General features: G+C 48.3%; 1 protein-coding gene and 1 long non-coding RNA gene across 11 annotated transcripts in view; both read right to left on the minus strand.

Annotated features, from left to right (window-relative positions):
• The window catches only part of Mef2d (myocyte enhancer factor 2D), a 30,393-nt gene extending 30,260 nt beyond the window's left edge, over positions 1–133 (minus strand). For 3 of the 10 annotated variants that reach the window (XM_029474976.2, XM_085835770.1, XM_029474975.2), the window contains exon 1: positions 4–118. The gene's annotated coding sequence lies outside the window, so the exon portion shown is untranslated. Of the gene's footprint in view, positions 1–3 lie in introns of all 10 variants that reach the window. The other 7 variants (XM_085835773.1, XM_029474974.2, XM_085835772.1 and 4 more) reach the window with 6 other exon arrangements.
• A 5,563-nt stretch (positions 134–5,696) lies between these two features.
• Positions 5,697–8,631, minus strand: LOC147005607 (uncharacterized). Its single transcript, XR_015046616.1, has 3 exons — positions 8,402–8,631; positions 7,814–7,917; positions 5,697–5,849 (listed from the first exon to the last, which is right to left on the minus strand). It is a non-coding gene; the product is annotated as an uncharacterized LOC147005607 (long non-coding RNA).
• Between the last annotated feature and the right edge of the window lie 9,219 nt (positions 8,632–17,850).

Here is a 17,850-nt window from a genome sequence, read left to right on the forward strand (position 1 = left end):
TACTGTGTGACAAAGCTCCGAAGCCAGATCGCGCGCTCTTATCTCGTGGTTACCTGGGGAGCTCCGCTGCTCCCTCTACCTGTGACAGGTCCCCTCCTTTCCCCTGACCCGGCTCGGTTGACGCCCAGACATTTAAAGCTACAGTGCATAATTCTCGGGTGATCTAATCTTTTAGTGCCTGCGGGCCCCAGCGCACTTAACTACGGAGGGGGCAATTTAAAGGGGCGGGACCCAACCACTACCTCCCTTGCCTCACAGGAAACATCCAGAAGCCTTGTCTTGAAGAAATATAACTCTCTCTCTCAAAAAAAAAAAAATCTTTTAAAATCCCCGATGGCCTCTGGGCGTGGTGAATTTTTAAGTGCTTCACAACAAGATTGTGCGCTCCATTGCTTCTGGACATTTAACCCGTCAGACTTCCTGTCCAGCATCCTGTCACTAACAAGTCCTCGGCTGGCTCTACCTGGAGTTTGAGGAAATGACAGAGTCTGGCGTGGACTTCAAAGCTTTAGCAAAACAGAAGCAAGAGGTTCTTCAATAAGCTAGGGTTTGCTTTACTGAACAAAGTCCCTGTTCTGGCTTCTTGTGGGAGAGATGAGAAGAGGCGACAAGTGGTGGGTTAGAAAATTTATAATCTCGGAGTCAGTTTTGGTTCAAATTTTTTCACTATTTCTGAAAAGAGCAAAGCACATTTCTTAACTCTCCATCCTCTTGGGTAAGCTGAAGGTGGTAAGGCCAGGTACAGAACTCGTGAATTTGGTGTGAGTTCAGTTCCCAGTAGACTAGTACAGTGCCTCGTGTTGCACGGTATGACCCACACGGGCTGCTTAGCTGAAAATGAGCCCTTTTAGGCCCTGCGTGAGTTCAGAAAAGGCTCATAGTGGGCCAGTTCAATAGGACTATTCTGCAAAGAGCTCGGAGACGTGTTTGTACCTCCTTAAACAGGAAGCACGCAGGCTTCTAGTCCCTCGGCCTCCCTTTTCAACCCTTCCTCTTTGCCCCTCCTTCCAGAAGCCTGATTTATGTAGGATCACACATGGTCCCCAAATGTTGCTCCTTAGTTTTCCTAGTAGTATGGGGGTGGGGGCACTCCCAGCACAGAGCTGCCAGTACTCCTTGAGCAGTCTGGTTTGCCCCCAAGACTTGAGTGAAGGCATCTGCCCTTCCCCAAGCCCTGGGAGAACACAGCCTTGTTCCTGCTTGTGGCTATGGTGGGAGCAGAATGGGAAAGTGCCCTCCCAGTGGGGAACCTCCCCTCACTTGTGGCCTCTATTTTTAGTGCTTCCCCAGGCTCTAGCTGGAGAAACCGTTTAGTCATCAGGGTGTTTATTTTTCCGGCTGTTTCCGACGTCGGGAAAAGCAGAATGTTGAGACTGGAGAGATTCAGGGCTGCTGGAAAAGACGTCTTAGGAACAGGCCTGGGAACACAGCCTTCAGGCCATTGGGTCCCAGATTGTAGGAAAACAAAACAGGATGGGCCTGGGACAGCTAAGCCCTCAGGAGTTTTCAACCTGCCTCAACCTTGGAGGCTCTCCAAGCTAGAGAACCTAACTCAGTTTGAAGATTGTTTCTCAAAACATAACCAAGGCCAGAAGAAAAAAATTTTCCCAGAATCCCCCTCCCCAGCCTCTCCCTAACCAACTTGGTGAGCCTCCAGCGAGCCATGATCCCAGCCAATCTCAAATATGAGGCTGGCCGTCCATGGCTGTGATTGGTTGGCTGGCCTTCTTTAGACCTGGAATGTTGAGTCCTTTAAAAAGGAATGAGGAAGGAAGGTGAGTCACCTGGGGAAGGTATTAAAGGACTAGCAGGAAGAAAAGAGCTCCCAGAGCTCCGGGGAGGTGGGGGCCCTGGACACTCACTGCTGACTTGACAACTCACAGGAGACCAGAATAGGGGGCAGTAACACTACAAGTGGGACAAAACTCAGACTGTGAAAACGTCTTGGGAGAGGTCTTGATTTCCACGAAAGACTTAAAAGGGCCAAGGTAATGTTGGAAGTTAGATGAAAATTGGACTTCCTGAAAGTGACTCTGAGTTCTTTTCTTCTGGTCCTTGAATTTCCCATCCCAGAATCCTCTGGGTGGCAAATGACTGAGTCTCGCGCTTCCTCTCCTACCTCTGGCTGTGCACCATTTCTTGTTAATCAGTTTATTGTGTTAGCGTACCATGCTGCATGTTTAGAGGTCGGAGGACAATTCTACGGCATGGATCTTCCACCTTTCCATTTGTTTCAGGATCAAACTTCCCCGTGGCCAGGCTTACATGGCAAGCGCTTTACTGCCTCAGCCATCTCGCCCATCTGTTCTAAAGAAAATTCACCTTCCAGCCCTGCTGTAAAACCTAGATACCCACCGACGTCCTAAAAAGAACACCCTGTAAACTCACCTGCATCTTCACAAGGCTATCTGGCAAATAAAACTTAATCCTCCTTTATCCACCCCTTCTCAAGCTTCTCCAGTTCACCTGAACTGGAAAGGTCCCCGTTCCTCTCAGCACCCTCTTCTACCTGGCAGTCAGTCCTTATTCAACCTAGGAAAAGTGCTCTTGCCTTCCCCTCTAGTCTGGTGAGCTGCTTGGCAGACCCTCCTCCTCTCACCTTCCCCTCCCCTGCGCCATCTGGACAGTTCTCAATCCCCACCTCCACCCGCGACTCCACCACCGAGTCATCCTTCCTCCAGTTTTTGGATAATCACCGCAAAGACCCCCAATTCTTCCCCGCATCTGCCACCAAGCTTGCGAACCGGACCCTCAGCAGGTGGGCGTGTATTTTCTCCGCGGGAAGGTGGGACGCTCCACTCCGCCCTTGTCTCCTCTGGACGCACTAGCTTGCTGGGTTTGTTTAGTTCCTAAGGTATTCCTCACCAGCTCCTGAGTTCCTGCGGGGATGCAGAGCTGGCGTGGAACGCGCTTAGCAAATGTATTTGCGCAGCACTGTGAGTCAGAATTGTGCAAACTCTGCTGAATACCTCATTTCAGCATCCATAACCATGATAGATAAGGACAGGGGTCGAGTCTGGGGATCCTTCAACTCCACTTCAAGCCAGAATTGGGGTAAAGGGTAGCAGAGTCCGCCAGAAACTTGTCCAGGTCCGTGTGGCACAGTAGTACCCTACGCTGAGAACCCGGGTGCCTGGGACCAGACCTGGGGACAAGAGCAGAGGCCCCTGGAGCTGAGGGACAGCGAAAGGTGCCAGAGCGGTCTCGGGTCCGTGTACCCCCACAGGAGCTCCCTGCCCCCGGCTGGGCAGGATGTGGTGGCAGCTGCAGTTGGGTGGGCAGGATGTGGGGGTGGGGGCAGACAAACACAACCTTACAGTAGTCTCCCCCCCACCCCCAGCTTCTGCCTCCACCCCCTCCGGGTCACGTGCTCTCAGCTTGGGCACCGACGGACTATTTCTCTTTTTCCGCGGAAGAACATATCAAACTCATCGCCTTGGACTTAAGTTGTATCACGCCATTTTCTTGCCTCTATTCCCAGCCTAGGGCAGAAAGTTTGCCCAGGACACATTAATGTAAAGCGCGAATTAACTCGAGAGGCCCCTTTAAATGCAAATGAATCGCTTTCTTGCTCCGCTCCCCCCCAACCCCCATCCCAACTTCTCTCCTCGTGCCCAAACTCCACCAGCTGCTATTGACGTCAAGCATGCGTCAGCATCGCCAGCCCAACCAGACAGCACGTGGGGGAAGAAGGCAATCTTAAAGGGCCAGTAGCTCAGGGCCTGTTACCGGAGAAATGAAAAGCGAAGTGGGGTGTTAGAAACTATAGGAACAGGAGGAATTGCAGGGGAGACATTCAGAAGGACTGCAAAAGGCCGACGAAGTGGCTCAGCGGATAAAGGTGCTTCGGTACCAGCCCGAGAAGCAACTTCCCAGAGTTATCCTCTGAGCTTCACACATAACATCTCTCCCCTGCACACCATACAATACTAATAAATATTTTTAAAAAGAATTTCTGAGAGTAGGAGAGTGTATTCTTTTCCTTTTTATTTGTTTTTGCTTTTCAAGACAGGGTTTCTCTTTGTAGACCTGGTTGTCCTGGAAACTCACTCTTTAGATCAGACTGACCTCGAACTCAGAGATCTGCCAGCTTCTGCTGGAGTTAAAAGTAAGTGCCACCGCCACCCGGTGGCGCTTTTTTTTTTTTTTTTTTTTAACTTTCTATTGTGTTTGTGGAGATCAGAAGACCACTTGTAGTTGGTTCTCTCCAGCTTGTGGGTTCTAGGGTTCAAACTCAGATCATTGGGCAGTTTGGGGCTGCAAGGCTCTTTACAGCGGAGCCTCCATGCCATGACCCCTTTTAAATCCTTTCTTTGCTCAATCTCATTCTCTCTCTCTCTCTCTCTCTCTCTCTCTCTCTCTCTCTCTCTCTGTGTCTGTGTGTGTGTGTGTGTGTGTGTGTGTGTCTCTCTCTCCCCCTATCTTCCCTTCCTGTCTTCTTCCCCTGTAGGTCTTGAACCTCACACATGCTAAGGACACAATTCTTACCACTGTGCCGCATCTCCAGCTCAAGAGAGCGAATCCTAAAGCAGGCTTTGCCTTTGGGAAAGAAACCCAGGAGCTGGAAGAGCAGGTTCAGTCTGAAGGCAAAGGAGGCATGCGCTCTAGCTGGGTGGAAGCGCTAGATAGGGACTCGTGGACTAGAGTTCCAGGACAGCTTGCTGTATATAGTGAGTTGCCGAACAGACAGAGCTACATAGTGAGACCTTGTCTCCAAGCACATGAGTGCAGTCTTTTCCCTCACCTTATTCAGTGTGTCTGTCCACAAGTGTTGTGCCTCCAGCTAGTGTAAAGAACAGAGTAGTCGCCCAGTTAAGTATTTGTGGGTGGGAGAGTTGAGCCCTGTGCAGGCTCACCTTTTTCAAGAGCCTCTCCTACCTCTTTCAGGCTCACAGAGCACACACTCAGGTGATCTTGCTTTTGAAATACATACAGCATTTTCTGAGCAGCTCTTGTCTTCTTCCCTTAGAGCCATGCGCAGCCAGATCCCAGCTTCAACTGTTATTAGCTGGCTGACCTTGAACAGTGTTACTTGCTGTGAGCATTGAATTGGGCAATTTCAGTGGTGCTTTTAGCTTGTTTATTTGACAGGGTCTCCATCGTGTGTCCCTGTGGCATGAAAATCCCCCTGCCTCTGCCTTCAGAGTGCTAGTTTTAAAGTGTATGCCGCCATGCCCAGCTAAGCAATTTTTTTTTTTTTCTAGACAGGGTTTCTCTGTGAGTCCCTGGCTGTCCTGGAACTCACTCTGTAGACCAGGCTGGCCTTGAACTCAGAAATCCGACTGAGTTCTGCCTCCCAAGTGCTGGGATTAAAGGCATGTGCCTTATTGTGTGTGAGGGTGTGTCAGGCTTGCCTGTAGAGGTCAGAGGACACAATCTGTGGAAGTTCAAACTCAGGTCATCTGGCTTGATTGCAAGTACCTTTTACCCAGAAAGCCGTCTCACACGCCCTTTAAAAAGTAATTATTAGCCGGGCATGGTGGCGCATGCCTTTAATCCCAGCACTCGGGAGGCAGAGGCAGGCGGATTTCTGAGTTCGAGGCCAGCCTGGTCTACAAAGTGAGTTCCAGGACAGCCAGGGCTATACAGAGAAACCCTGTCTCGAAAAAAAAAAAAAAAAAGTAGTTATTGTTAGTGTGTGTGCACATATGCAGCAGTGCGAGTGTGAAGAGCAGCGTGCAGCTTACCAAACTTGCCAGCCCCATGTGTGGAAAGTTGCTTGGGGCAAACAGGAGTACTGCAGGGGATTGTGGGGATTTCAGTCTTTCTTAGGACAGACTCTCCCTGGGCAGCACAGCCTGGCCTTATGCTGTTGATCCTCTCTGCCTCCGGAGTCCTGGGATGGAAGCCTGATTGGGAGGGAAGTTAGGTTTTTAAACATTTTGTTTGGTTTTGGTTTAGTTATTTTAGATTTATTTATTTATTATGTATACAGACATAATACTATGTATTATGCATACCAGAAGAGGGTACCAGATCTCATTATAGATGGTTGTAAGCCACGGTGAATTGCTGGGAATTGAACTCAGGACCTCTAGAAGAGCAGTCAGTGCTCTCAACCTCTGAGCCATTTCTCTAGTTCCTTTCCCCCCCGCCCCCCCCCCCCGCCCCCCGAGACAGGGTTTCTCTGTAGCCCTGGCTGTACTGGAACTCACTTTGTAGACCAGGCTGATCCACTCAGAAATTTCCTTGCCTCTGCCTCCCGAGTGCTGGGATTAAAGGCGTGTGCCACCAATCCCGGCCCTATTTTGTTTTGTTTTAAATTCACTTTATATATACTCCACCTGGTCCCCCCTGCAGACAGTCCCTCCCCGCCATCCCACCTCTGAGAGTGCAGAGGCTCCCTCCAGTAGCCATAAGTCCTAAAACTACCCTCTCCCCCACTAAACTATGAGCTGAAGAATAAGGCTATAACATTTATTTCCAGCACAAATGGGGCTTATTGCTAATGCTTTAAAAACGTGTTTGTGCCGGATGTGGTGGTGCATACCTTTAATCCCAGCACTTGGGAGGCAGAGGCAGGCGGATTTCTGAGTTCGAGGCCAGCCTGGTCTACAAAGTGAGTTCCAGGACAGCCAGGGCTATACAGAGAAACCCTGTCTCGAAAAACCAAAAAAAAAAAAAAAAAAAAAAGAAAAACAAAACAAAACAAAACAAACAAACAAAAAAAAATGCTTGTTGACAGTGAACTAGGTTGTTCAGTGGGTACAGGAACAGGTCCAATCAGGCTCCATCCCTCGGTCCCATATGGTAAAAGGAAAGAATTGATCCCTGAAAGCTGTCCTCTGACCTTCCCAAGAGTGCTGCTTGGTGTGTGTGTACACACACATACACACATACAGACACAAACAAGCAACTGTATAGAAAGATATTTTAATGTTTGTTGAGGGCAGGAGAGTAAGCTCAGTGGTTAGGAGGGCTCAGAGGTTTGGAAGAAGAATTAAGATTAGCACCTAGAACCCACTACACAACAACCTGTAACTCCATCTTCAGGGGATCTAGAGCCTGCTCCTCAGAGACCCATACATGTGTGGCACACAACTCACACAAATACACACACATATAGAAAAATAAAAGTAAGCCACGGGGCTAGAGAGATGTTAAAATACACTTGCTACAGGGCTGAAATCCCTAGTGGTGAGACAAAGTAGCAATGGCCAGTGGAGCAAGCTTTTAATCCCCCCTCCCCCTCTCATGCTGCCACCTCTGAACTAAGGAGGCAGAAGCAGACAAGGCCAGTCTGGTCTACAGAGCTTGTTCCAGAACAACAGAACAGTCAGGGCTACACAGAGAAACCCTGATGAGAGAGAGAGAGAGAGAGAGAGAGAGAGAGAGAGAGAGAGAGAGAGGGAGGATGGGTGAATGGATGGAAGATCAAGCATTCAGTCATTGTGGAGGTTTGAATGAGAATGGCCGCATAGGCTCCTATGTTTGAATGCTTGGTCTCCAGTTAATGGAAGTGTTTGGGAAGGATTAGGAGGTGTGGCCTTGTTGATGTAGATGTTGCTTTGATGGGGGAGATGTGTCACTGGGGGTGGGCTTTGAGGTTTCCTTCAATAAGCCCAGGGCGCCAGGCTCCTAGCTTGCTTGCTCATTTTCTCTCTCTCTCTCTCTCTCTCTCTCTCTCTCTCTCTCTCTCTCTCTCTCTCTCTCTCTCTCTCTCTCTCTCTCTCTCTCTCTGCCTCCTTCCTGTAGATCTGGATGTAAGGTCTTTCACCTACTTTTCCTCCACCATGACTGCCTGCTGCCACATTCCCTGTCATGATGACAATGAACCTTCTGAAACTTTAAGCAAGCCATTAAGTGCTTTCACCTGTAAGCTGCCTCTGTCATGATGTCTTCTCCCAGCAAAAGAACAGTGACTAAGACAGTCATCCTTGGACTTTGGAAGCCAGCCTGGGCTACACGAGATTCCATCTGAAACAAAACAACACACCTTGTTACATGAATAAAAATGAAAATGTTAATGACTTTAGTGTCCCCCAAATCTGAACTTTCTCACACTGAAATTATCTGGAGGGAAAGAGCGTAGGGCCTAGCTTCTCCCACGCCAGACTTTAACCCTTGAGACTGGGGTTCAGCTCTGTTACTAAAAAGTGCCTCAGCTGGCCAATTGCTCCTGAAACATGGGCGACTGCACCTGCTTCCTGCCAGGGGACTCACAACCCTCAGTCTCATGTTGTAGCCCAGGAAGCCTGAATCTGCAATCCAACCTCAGCCTAGAGTATAATTACAGACGTATAATACAGTGTCCAATGCAGGAACTTCTTGGCCAGACACTAACTCAACTTAGGCGTTCTCTTCTTTGTAGCCTCACCACTGCTATCCCCTACTCCAGTCCCAGCTGCCTTTTCTCTTTCTCTCCTTCTGCCTCTGGTGAGGGAACAGTGCCTCCTGTCACCTGATTCTGGCTTCTTGTGCTCACAGACCACCCAGTCCTTGTTCATCCTGCATGCGGCTGCTTATCGACCTGCTTGTCAATTTCTGTCATCCTCTCCCAGGCTGAAGACCTGACAGACACCAGAGGGCACTTCCTGCCTGGGAGTAACTGAGATCAGCTAGCAGAGGCACCAACTCATCCTTGAAGAGGAGGCATGCATAGATAGAGCTGAGACTCTCCTCTGGCTCAGAGCAGCCCTAACAGCCAGCTCATGGAGCCCAAAGAGTGCCGTGGGTTTCCCCACAGGAATCTCCCAGCAGCCTTTGTGCTGGCTCCTCCCTCTATAGAGGTTGGGTGACACCAAGAGCCCTGTGTTCCAGAAAACCCCAAAATAACCCATCTTCACTGTCCGGCTGCTATTTCTGTCCACTCTGTTTAATTATTCAAACCCAAGTTGAGGAGTGAGCTATATAAAGCCCTTCTACTTGGGGACCCAGGAGAGCTGGGAGACTTGCCAGGTCGAAACAGCATCAGGCAATGGGTTTCAATGAGATCACTTGGCCCAGGACTGGAAGTACCTTCTGCTGTCTACTGTCTGCTGGCCTCCTCATCCAGAAGGCAGCTTCCATGGCCCTCCAGCCTGCTGGGAGTTATCTGTGCCCCATTCCTGCATATCCCTTCAGTCTGTCTTGTCTCAACTGGCTCTGTGCTAACCTCTCTGTTCAGCAGCAGCTACTGCTTCTGCTGCTTCTCCTCCTCCTCCCCCTCCTCCTCTCCCTCTTTCTCCTCTTTCTCCTTTTCATATTCTTTCTTTCTTCTTCCTCCTCCTCTTCCTTGTTCTGTTCCTCTTCATATTATTCTTGTTCTTCTTAGATTGTTTGTTTGTTCTTTGAGACAAGGTTTTTCTGTTTAGCCCTGGCTGTCCTGAAAGTCACTCTTGTAGACCAGACTGGCACAGAGATTTGCTGGGATTAAAGCATGTGCCACACACACACACCCCATCCCTTTCCAGATTCTTAACCCACAAAAAAATTATTGTCAAACCCAGCATCAGTGACCCAGGACAACTGAGTGGCAGAGGACAGTTGGATGGACCCAGACAAGCACCATGCCTTTGGAGGGAGCTTGCTGTTGGCTGCTGGTGGAGTGTTTTTGGTTAGCATAGACACTGGGCCTCTCAGGACTGCCTCTTGGGAACTCTTCCCACATAAGAGAAGCAAAGTAAGGGTACAAGTTTTTATATTTCAGGTCCAGCCTTTGTCTGCCTGGTCCTAAGGCCAGTGTAGTTTCTCTAGGAACCCGGTTGAGACAGAAGCAATGCTCCCGAGGCTGCCTCCTGTGACCCTCCCAACATGAGCTGTGTAGGAAGATAGCCCAGTTCACACCTAGGCCTTTTGGGACCTTGTTCCCACATACTGACAGGCCCTCCCTACAGCATCACCCCAAGAGTTTCTAGGGTCCTGCTGCAGGGTGGAGAGGAGGCATGGTTACTAAGCAACAGAAAGCATATAGGAGGGGTCCTGGCATGGATGGAGGTTGAGGAGCCTGGAAAGAGATGAGTGGGCCAAGTTTATAGCTCTCTCCTGCTTCCCCGTAGCTACAGAGCAAGGATGACCACAGCTCTTCGAGCACTGAGGAAGAGGGATATGAGCCTTCTCTAGCTTGGTGATAGCAGATGCCAGTCTCAGACACTCACAGGACTATCTGAGGGCCTGGACTGTGCTAGGCTAGGACAGGAGCTGTAAGGTTAAGCTGCAGTAACCTGGTTGAAGAGTGCCTGGGCTTTAGTGTCGCTCAGGATGGAGCTCCTGCCTATCAAAAGTGGAGACCTCTGTTTAAAAGCCCAAGGATGGCTCCTGCATGGTGCCTGGATGGAAGCTGGTGACAGCTGGCAATATCTGGTCCCCTTAGTACAGCATAGATTAGGCTGCCTCTAGTGCTTTTCGAATCTAGCTTCTCTACCACACCACTGCCTTTCCTTAGTTATTATTTTGCTTCCTAACTTAGGATCTCTCTCTCTCTCTCTCTTTAAAATATTTATTTATTTAATTTTAAGTATATGACTACACTGTAGCTGTACATGTGGTTGCTGGGATTTGAACTTAGGACCTCCGAAAGAGCAGTCAGAGCTTTTAACCACTGAGCCATCTCTCCAGCCCACTTAGGGTCTCTTGTAGACCTGGCTGGCACTGAACTCAATATATAGTTGAGGATGGCTTTAAACTTTTGACTCTCCTACTTCTCAATTGATGGGAGTGTAGCAGGATGTCAGTTGTGAGGTTCATTCCTTTGCTTTGTGTGTGTGTGTGTGTGTGTGGGTGTATTTTGAAATAGTCTTACTCTGTAGCTTAGACTTGAACTCCTAGGAATCCTCTTGCCCCAGGCCTTTGAGTGCCGGGATTACAGATGTATGTCACTATGGCCAGCTTTGTTGCTGTTCTAGGGGACAGGATCATATACTGTAACTCAGGCTGTCCTGGAATTTGTGATCCTCCTACCTCAGCCTTTGAGGTCTAGAATCAAAGGCTGTGCCTCTATGCCAACTCCTATTTTCAGGTTGGCTGCACCGTGCCAGCAATGAGCAGGGCCCATCTGCTGGAGGGCCCTTGGGTCAGGGCTGTCCTTCCTCCCCTGGTCTTCACTCAAGTGACTGTGTCTTTGGCAGGACTTTGATCCAGGGCTAGCACCACTCTCTTGCTGTGCTTTATTTGTTTTGTTTTGGTTTGGTTTGGTCTTTTCGAGACAGGGTTTCTCTGTATAGCCTGGAACTCACTCTGTAGACCAGGCTGGCCTTGAACTCAGAAATCGGCCTGCTTCTGCCTCCCAAGTTTGCTGTGCTTTATAGGCTCTGTCTCTCCTGATGAGATTGCTAAAGATTTATTTATTTTATGTATATGAGTACATTGTTGTTCTCTGCAGACACCCCAGAAGAGGGCACTCGACCCCACTACAGATGCTTGTGAGCCACCATGTAGTTGTTGGGAATTGAACTCAGGACCTCTGGAAGAGTAGTCTGTGCTCTTAACCACTGAGCCATCTTTCCAGCCCCCCAAGAGAGCTTTTATTCAACAGGCCTTAACTGAGTCAACCCACTGGTCAAGGTATGGGAGACCCTCGAGGACATACTGGGTGCTCATACCCAGCTGGTTGGCACCTCAGCAGGTTTGTTATGACAATGAGATCCCACATGTGGTACCTGCTGGCTACCGATCTTCTGCTATCCATCCTGTTATGGTCTCTGCCTCCTTACTCTGTAGCGTAGACTTGAACTCTTGCCCCAGGCCTTTGAGTGCCGGGATTACAGATGTATGTCACTACGGCCAGCTTTGTTGCTGTTCTAGGGGACAGGATCATGTACTGTAACCTCATGTAAGAGGACATGAGAGCTGAAGTCCTGGTCTCACATGCTCCAGACCCAAGTCGGGGCTGACTGCTAACAAGACATACATGAGGCAGTAAGAGAGCACTTTATGAAGAGAAAAGGTTGAGGACCGAAAGGCCTGAGTGTTTATTCTTTTCATTCCTGCTTTATGCCCGGCAGCCTTTTGTACCATCACATTGTCTGTGATGGCTTGGAGGTCTCTCAGACAAGGATGCTTGAAGATTATAGAAGCCAATGAGTTCTCTCCTGTTCAACAGGCAACAAGTCCTTGTGGGACTGGATGGCTCCTCATGCTTAGAATCCTAGCTCTCCCAAGTGTCTTGATTTGAATATGCTTGGCCCAGGGAGTGGCACTATTAGAAGGTGTGGCTTGTTGGAGTAATGTGTCACTGTGGGTGTGGGCTTTAATACCCTCATCCTAAACTGCCTGGAAGTGAGTATTCTGCTAGCAGCCTTCAGATGAAGATGTAGAACTCTCAGCTCCTCCTGCACCATGCCTGCCTGGATGCTGCCATGCTCCTGTCCTGATGATAATGGACTGAACCTCTGAACCTGTAAGCCAGCCCCAATTAAATGTTGTCCTTATAAGAGTTGCCTAGGTCATGGTGTCTCTTCACAGCAGTAAAATCCTAACTAAGACATCAAGGTTGGGGCAGGAAGACTGCAGAGAGGCCAAAGTTAGTGAGACTCTTGTCTCAGAAAATGAAACGGAACAAAACTCAAAAAGTATCTGTGGGATTCCCATTCAGTACCTCACGTGCCCAGACAAGAGTAAAGGGTACAGGGGAAACCAGCTCAGCTCTCACCACTGCCAAGGAAGAGAGCCGGCGCTCCGTGCTCACAGTGGCACAGAGTACAGAGGAGATGCTGGAGAAGCACTCAGGCACTTAGAACAAGACCTTACAAGCGCATGGTGCAGGTGGGCGGAATGCTTGCTGATCCTTCAGCAGACCAGACTTGCTCAGTTCCCAGGACAACAGGTCACACGTGGTTGTTTGAATGAGAATGTCCCCCACAGACTCATATTTGAATGCTTGGTCCCCAGCTGGTAAAACTGTTTGGGAAGGAGGTGTAGCCTTTCTGGAGGAGGTGTGGCTTTGTTGGAGGAGGTGTGTCACTGGAGATGGGCCTTGAGGTCTCAAAAGCCCACACCAAGCCCAGGTTCTCTCTCTCTCTCTCTCTCTCTCTCTCTCTCTCTCTCTCTCTCTCTCTCTCTCTCTCTCTCTCTCCCTCCCTCCCTCCATATCTTTCCCCTCCCTCTCATCCTGGTGCTTGGAGGTCAAAAATGTAAGTTCTCACTCATCTACTGCCCCAGTCCCTTGCCTTCCTGCCTGCTGCCTGCTGCCTTTCTGCCCGCCATGATGGTTATGGGCCCACCCTCTAAATCTGTAAGCCCCAGTAGACTCTGTCTTCTGTAAGTTGCCTTGGTCCTGGTGTCTTTACCACAATAGAAAAATAAAGTATCAGGTGACTCAAAATTGCCTGGAACTCCAGAGTCAAAGGATCCAATGCCTTCTTCCCACCTCTGAGGACACATACACATGCACACACACAAAATATATATATATATATATATATATATATATATATATATATATATACATATATAATTACATATAATTTTAAATGATATTTTATGTCTATATGTGTATGCTGTCATGTATGTTTTGTATAACACATGCATGCAGGAGTTCACAGAGGTCAGAAGAGGCATCAGAACTCCTGTTCCTGGAGTTACAGGTTCATTACCATGTGGGAGCTGGGAACCAAACCCAGGTCCTCCGCAAGAGCAACCAGTGCTCTTAACCGATGAGCCATCTCTTTGGGCCCTAAATAATAAGTCTCTAAAAAAGAAATGAAGAATGCACACACATCCACAAAACCTCCAGTCTGGTCCCGTGGGCTCTCAGAGTTGCTCATATGTAGAAATGAGAAGGTTGGGTCAGACCCTTCTGGGATCCAGTCCCAGCACCCTCATTTCTAGTATGAGCTTGGGTGAGTCACTGACTCTCTCTGAGCCATGGCTTCTCTAGTGCTGTGATAAGGAGAGTTACTCACAGAGGGCTGGAAAACAACAGCAAATAATGTAAACAAAGTGAAATGCCCACCGTTGCCTAGAAACGCCTGTAATACTTCTGCTTGTGCCTCCTGCAGAAGACATGTCACTAAAGTTAGATTCAAGACCTCTTGGTGGAAGGCAAGAGACAGAATATGGAGTCATGTTTGGAGCAAAAGTTCTCAGGGCGGCTTGGAAGCTAGCCTCACCTGCAGGAGCAGATGGGCGCTGATGACCAAGGGCGAGAGCGAAAACTCCCAGCTCCTCTTTCTCTGCTTCTGTAAGGCAGGTGTTGAGAAAACTCAGAGAAACCAAAAGTTGTAGATATGAGAATGAAATCTGCAGCCCCTTTAGCTCCATGACTTCCTGGCCCAGCTCTGTGCAGTTCCCCATGTGCTATGAGGGAACCTGCACAGGTGGCCATGTTGGCAAGTTCTGCCCTCCTCTCTCCTCCCTCCCCTCTGCTCTCCTCTCCTCCCTTCCCCCCTCTCCGCTCCTCCTCTCCCCTCTCCTTCCCTACCTTCCTCTCTTCTATCTTCTTCCTATCTCTCATAGCTTCCCCTCCCTTCTCCCTTACTCCTAGTTCTCTTGAGATTTTCTTTCTTTTGTGTGTGTGGTGCTGGGAACAGAACCCAGAATCTTGTGTGTGCTAATCAAATACTTTACCGCTGAGCTGTATCTCTCTAGTGGTTTTGTTTGCTTGTTTGCTTGACAGTTTTTTGAGACAGGGTTTCTCTGTGTAGCCATGGCTATCTTGGAACTTGCTTGTAGACCAGGCTAGCCTAGAACTGAGAGATCCAGATTCACCTGCCTCTGCCTACTGAGTGTTGAGATTAAAGGCATGCACCACCTCCATCTCACGTGGCATTTTGTTTTGCTATCCTTTAATTAAATTTTCTCTTTAAAAAAATTAGCCAGGTGGTGGTGGCGCACACCTTTGGTTCTAGCACTCAGGAGACAGAGTTAGGTGGATCTCTGAGTTCAAGGCCAGCCTGGTCTACAGAGCAAGTTCCAGGACATCCAGGGCTACACAGAGAAGAAACCCTGTCTCAGAAGACCAAGGAGAAAAACCATTTATTTAGTGCTGGGCATAGTGGCACATGTCCTTAATTCCAGTACCCAGGAGTTAGAAGCAGGTGGGATTCTGTGAATTTGAGGCCAGCTCTTTCGTATAATGAGTTCCAGAACAACCCAAGTGAGTTTTATGACTACACAGAGAAACCCTGTCTTGAAAAAAATGATTTTTTTTTCTTAATTAAAAAAAAAATAAAAGTAGGGCTGGAGAGATGGCTCAGAGGTTAAGAGCACTGACTGCTCTCCCAGAGGTCCTGAGTTCAATTCCCAGCAACCACATGATGGCTCACAACCATCTGTAATGGGATTTGATGCCCTCTTCTGGTGTGTCTGAAGATAGCTACAGTGTACTCATATACATAAAATAAATAAATGTTAAAAAAAAAATAAAAGAATTTGCTGCTGCAAATGCCTTTACGCCTTGGTCATCACAGACACCACAGAGTCACTTGGAGCTCCCTGCCCTGGCTGCCAGCGAAGGGCCCTGATGAATCACACACTTCTGGGTGGTAGGAAAAGTCTTGAAAAGCAAACATTGTAATAAGTTATTTTCCTCTGTGTTGGCAATGCTGGGAAGGCGGAGGTAAGAGAGTCAGGAGGTCAAGGTTACCCTCAGAGACACGGTGAGGGATGAATAAGTCAGACCTTGTCTCAAAAATAAAAATAAGCTGGGCAGTGCTGATATGCATCTTTAATCCCATCTACAGAGTGAGTTCCAGGACAGTCAGGACTACACAGAAAAAACCCTGTCTCAAAAATAAAAAATAAAAATTATAAAAAGGTTTAATATTTCTGGGGCCAGCATTTTTGAGAAATGCTGCATGACTCACCTGAATTTAACAAGGCATTTAAGTAGGTTTGCTTGTGATAGCTTTTATTTTCTATTTCTTTCTGGAGAGAGGCTCTTACTGTGGAGCCAGTGAGATGCTCAGTGGGTAGCCTGAACTGCCACCTGAGTTGCGTCCCCAGAGTCCACATAGTGGAAGGAAGAACTGAAAGTTGTCCTCTGAGCACCTCCAGGTGCTCATCGCAGCCTGCATGTGGCCACCACACAAAATCAGTAACTGTAGAAAAAATTATTCTTCGGAGGCAAAGTTGCACCGTCTAGTCCTGGGTGGCCTGGAACTTACTACATAGACCAGGCTGGCCTCAAATTCACAGAAATCTACCTGCCTATGGCTCTCGAGTACTGGGATTAAAGGCATGCGCCACCAACACCGGCATTTGCTTTTATTTTTTAAAAGAGATTTATTTTATTTATATGAGTACACTGTAGCTCTCTTCAGACACACCAGAAGAGGGCATCAGAACTTATTACAGATGGTTGTGAGCCACCATGTGGCTGGTGGGTATTGAACTCAGGACCTCTGGAAGAGTAAGCAGTCAGTGCTCTCAACCGCTGAGCCATCTCTAGCCTGCAGGTTCCTGTTACACTTGTTTTCTTTCTTCCTTTATTAAGGGTTTATTTATTTTACTGTTATGTGTGTGGCTATTTTGCCTCTATATATCTGTGCAGTGGGTGCATGCCATGCCTCAGAGGCTACAAGAGAGCATAGGATACTCGGGACTGGAGTTGTGAGCTGCCCTGTGCATACTGGGAATCTCATCTGAAATATTAAACCTTTTTATAATTTTTATTTTTTATTTTTGAGACAGGGTTTCTCTGTATAGCTCTGGCTGTTCTGGAACTCACTCTGTAGACCTGGCTGGCCTCAAACTCAGAAATCCGCCTGACTCTGCCTCCCAAGGGCTGGGATTAAAGGTGTGCGCCACCACTGCCGGACAGACTCTCTCTTTTTTTTAATGTATATGGGTACACTGTAGCTGTCTTCAGACACACCAGAAGAGGGCGCCAGATCCCATTACAGATGATTGTGAGCCACCATGTGGTTGCTTGGAATTGAACTCAGGACCTCGGAAGAGCAGCCAGTGCTCTTAACCGCTGAGCCATCTCTCCAGGCCCCCCTAGTAAGTACTCTTTATGGTTGAGCTCCAGGAAACACTTGTTTTTCTTGATCTTGACAGATTTGCTCTCTCTTTTTTTTTTCCTGGTTGAGAGTCCTTGATAACCTCAGTTGTCTACAGCCTGGTGTTTTATCTGGAGCAGCAGAGGCAAGGGGACATATACAACTACATACATGCCTCAGAATTTATTAAGTGAGTCTAAAAATAGTAAGGACAGCCAAATCACATGTCAGGTGCTGAAATCCTGGGAGGTGCCCATCGCTGAGGCTGGGTGCCTCCCAGCTGGAGTCGCTCACTAGGAGGTGGCCACAGACAGTCACAGCAGCAGCAACAAAGCTAGCTGAGGCCAGCCTGGTCTACACATTGAGTTCCAAGACAGCCAAGGCTATGCAGAGAAAGCCCGTCTTGGGGGGGAAAAAGTATTATTATAAAAATAAATTAAGGGCTGGGCAGTGGTGGCGCACGCCTTTAATCCCAGTACTTGGGAGGCAGAGGCAGGTGAATTTCTGAGTTTGAGGCTAGCCTGGTCTACAGAGTGAGTTCCAGGACAGCCAGGGCTACACAGAGAAACCCTGTCTCAGAAAATCAAATAAATAAATAAATAAATAAATAAATAAATAAATAAATAATAAAGTTTTTTGTCCTGGGAGGTGGGTGGGTGGCTCAGCAGGTAAAAGTACTTGCTGCCAAGTCTGGTGACCTAAGTTCAATTCCTGTGACCCATGTGGTAGAGAGGATTGATCCCTACAAGCTGTCCTTTGACCTGACAGGAGTCTGCCTCCCTGATCTTTCCCCAGCTTTAAACTAAACTAAACAAAACAAACAAACAAACAAAAAAAAAACAGAGCTGGAAGAGGGCTGGCTATGCTGGAACGATGGCTCAGTGGTTAAGGACACTGGCTGCCTTTGCAGAGGACCCGCACTGAATCCCCAGCCCCACATGGCAGCTCTCAGGACCCTCTGTTTAGATGCCCCAGGTTTAGGGCATCTGTC

This window comes from Mus caroli, unplaced genomic scaffold (genome assembly GCF_978045245.1).
Source record: "Mus caroli unplaced genomic scaffold, Mus_caroli_1 scaffold_3, whole genome shotgun sequence".
Classification (NCBI taxonomy): Eukaryota; Metazoa; Chordata; class Mammalia; order Rodentia; family Muridae; genus Mus; species Mus caroli.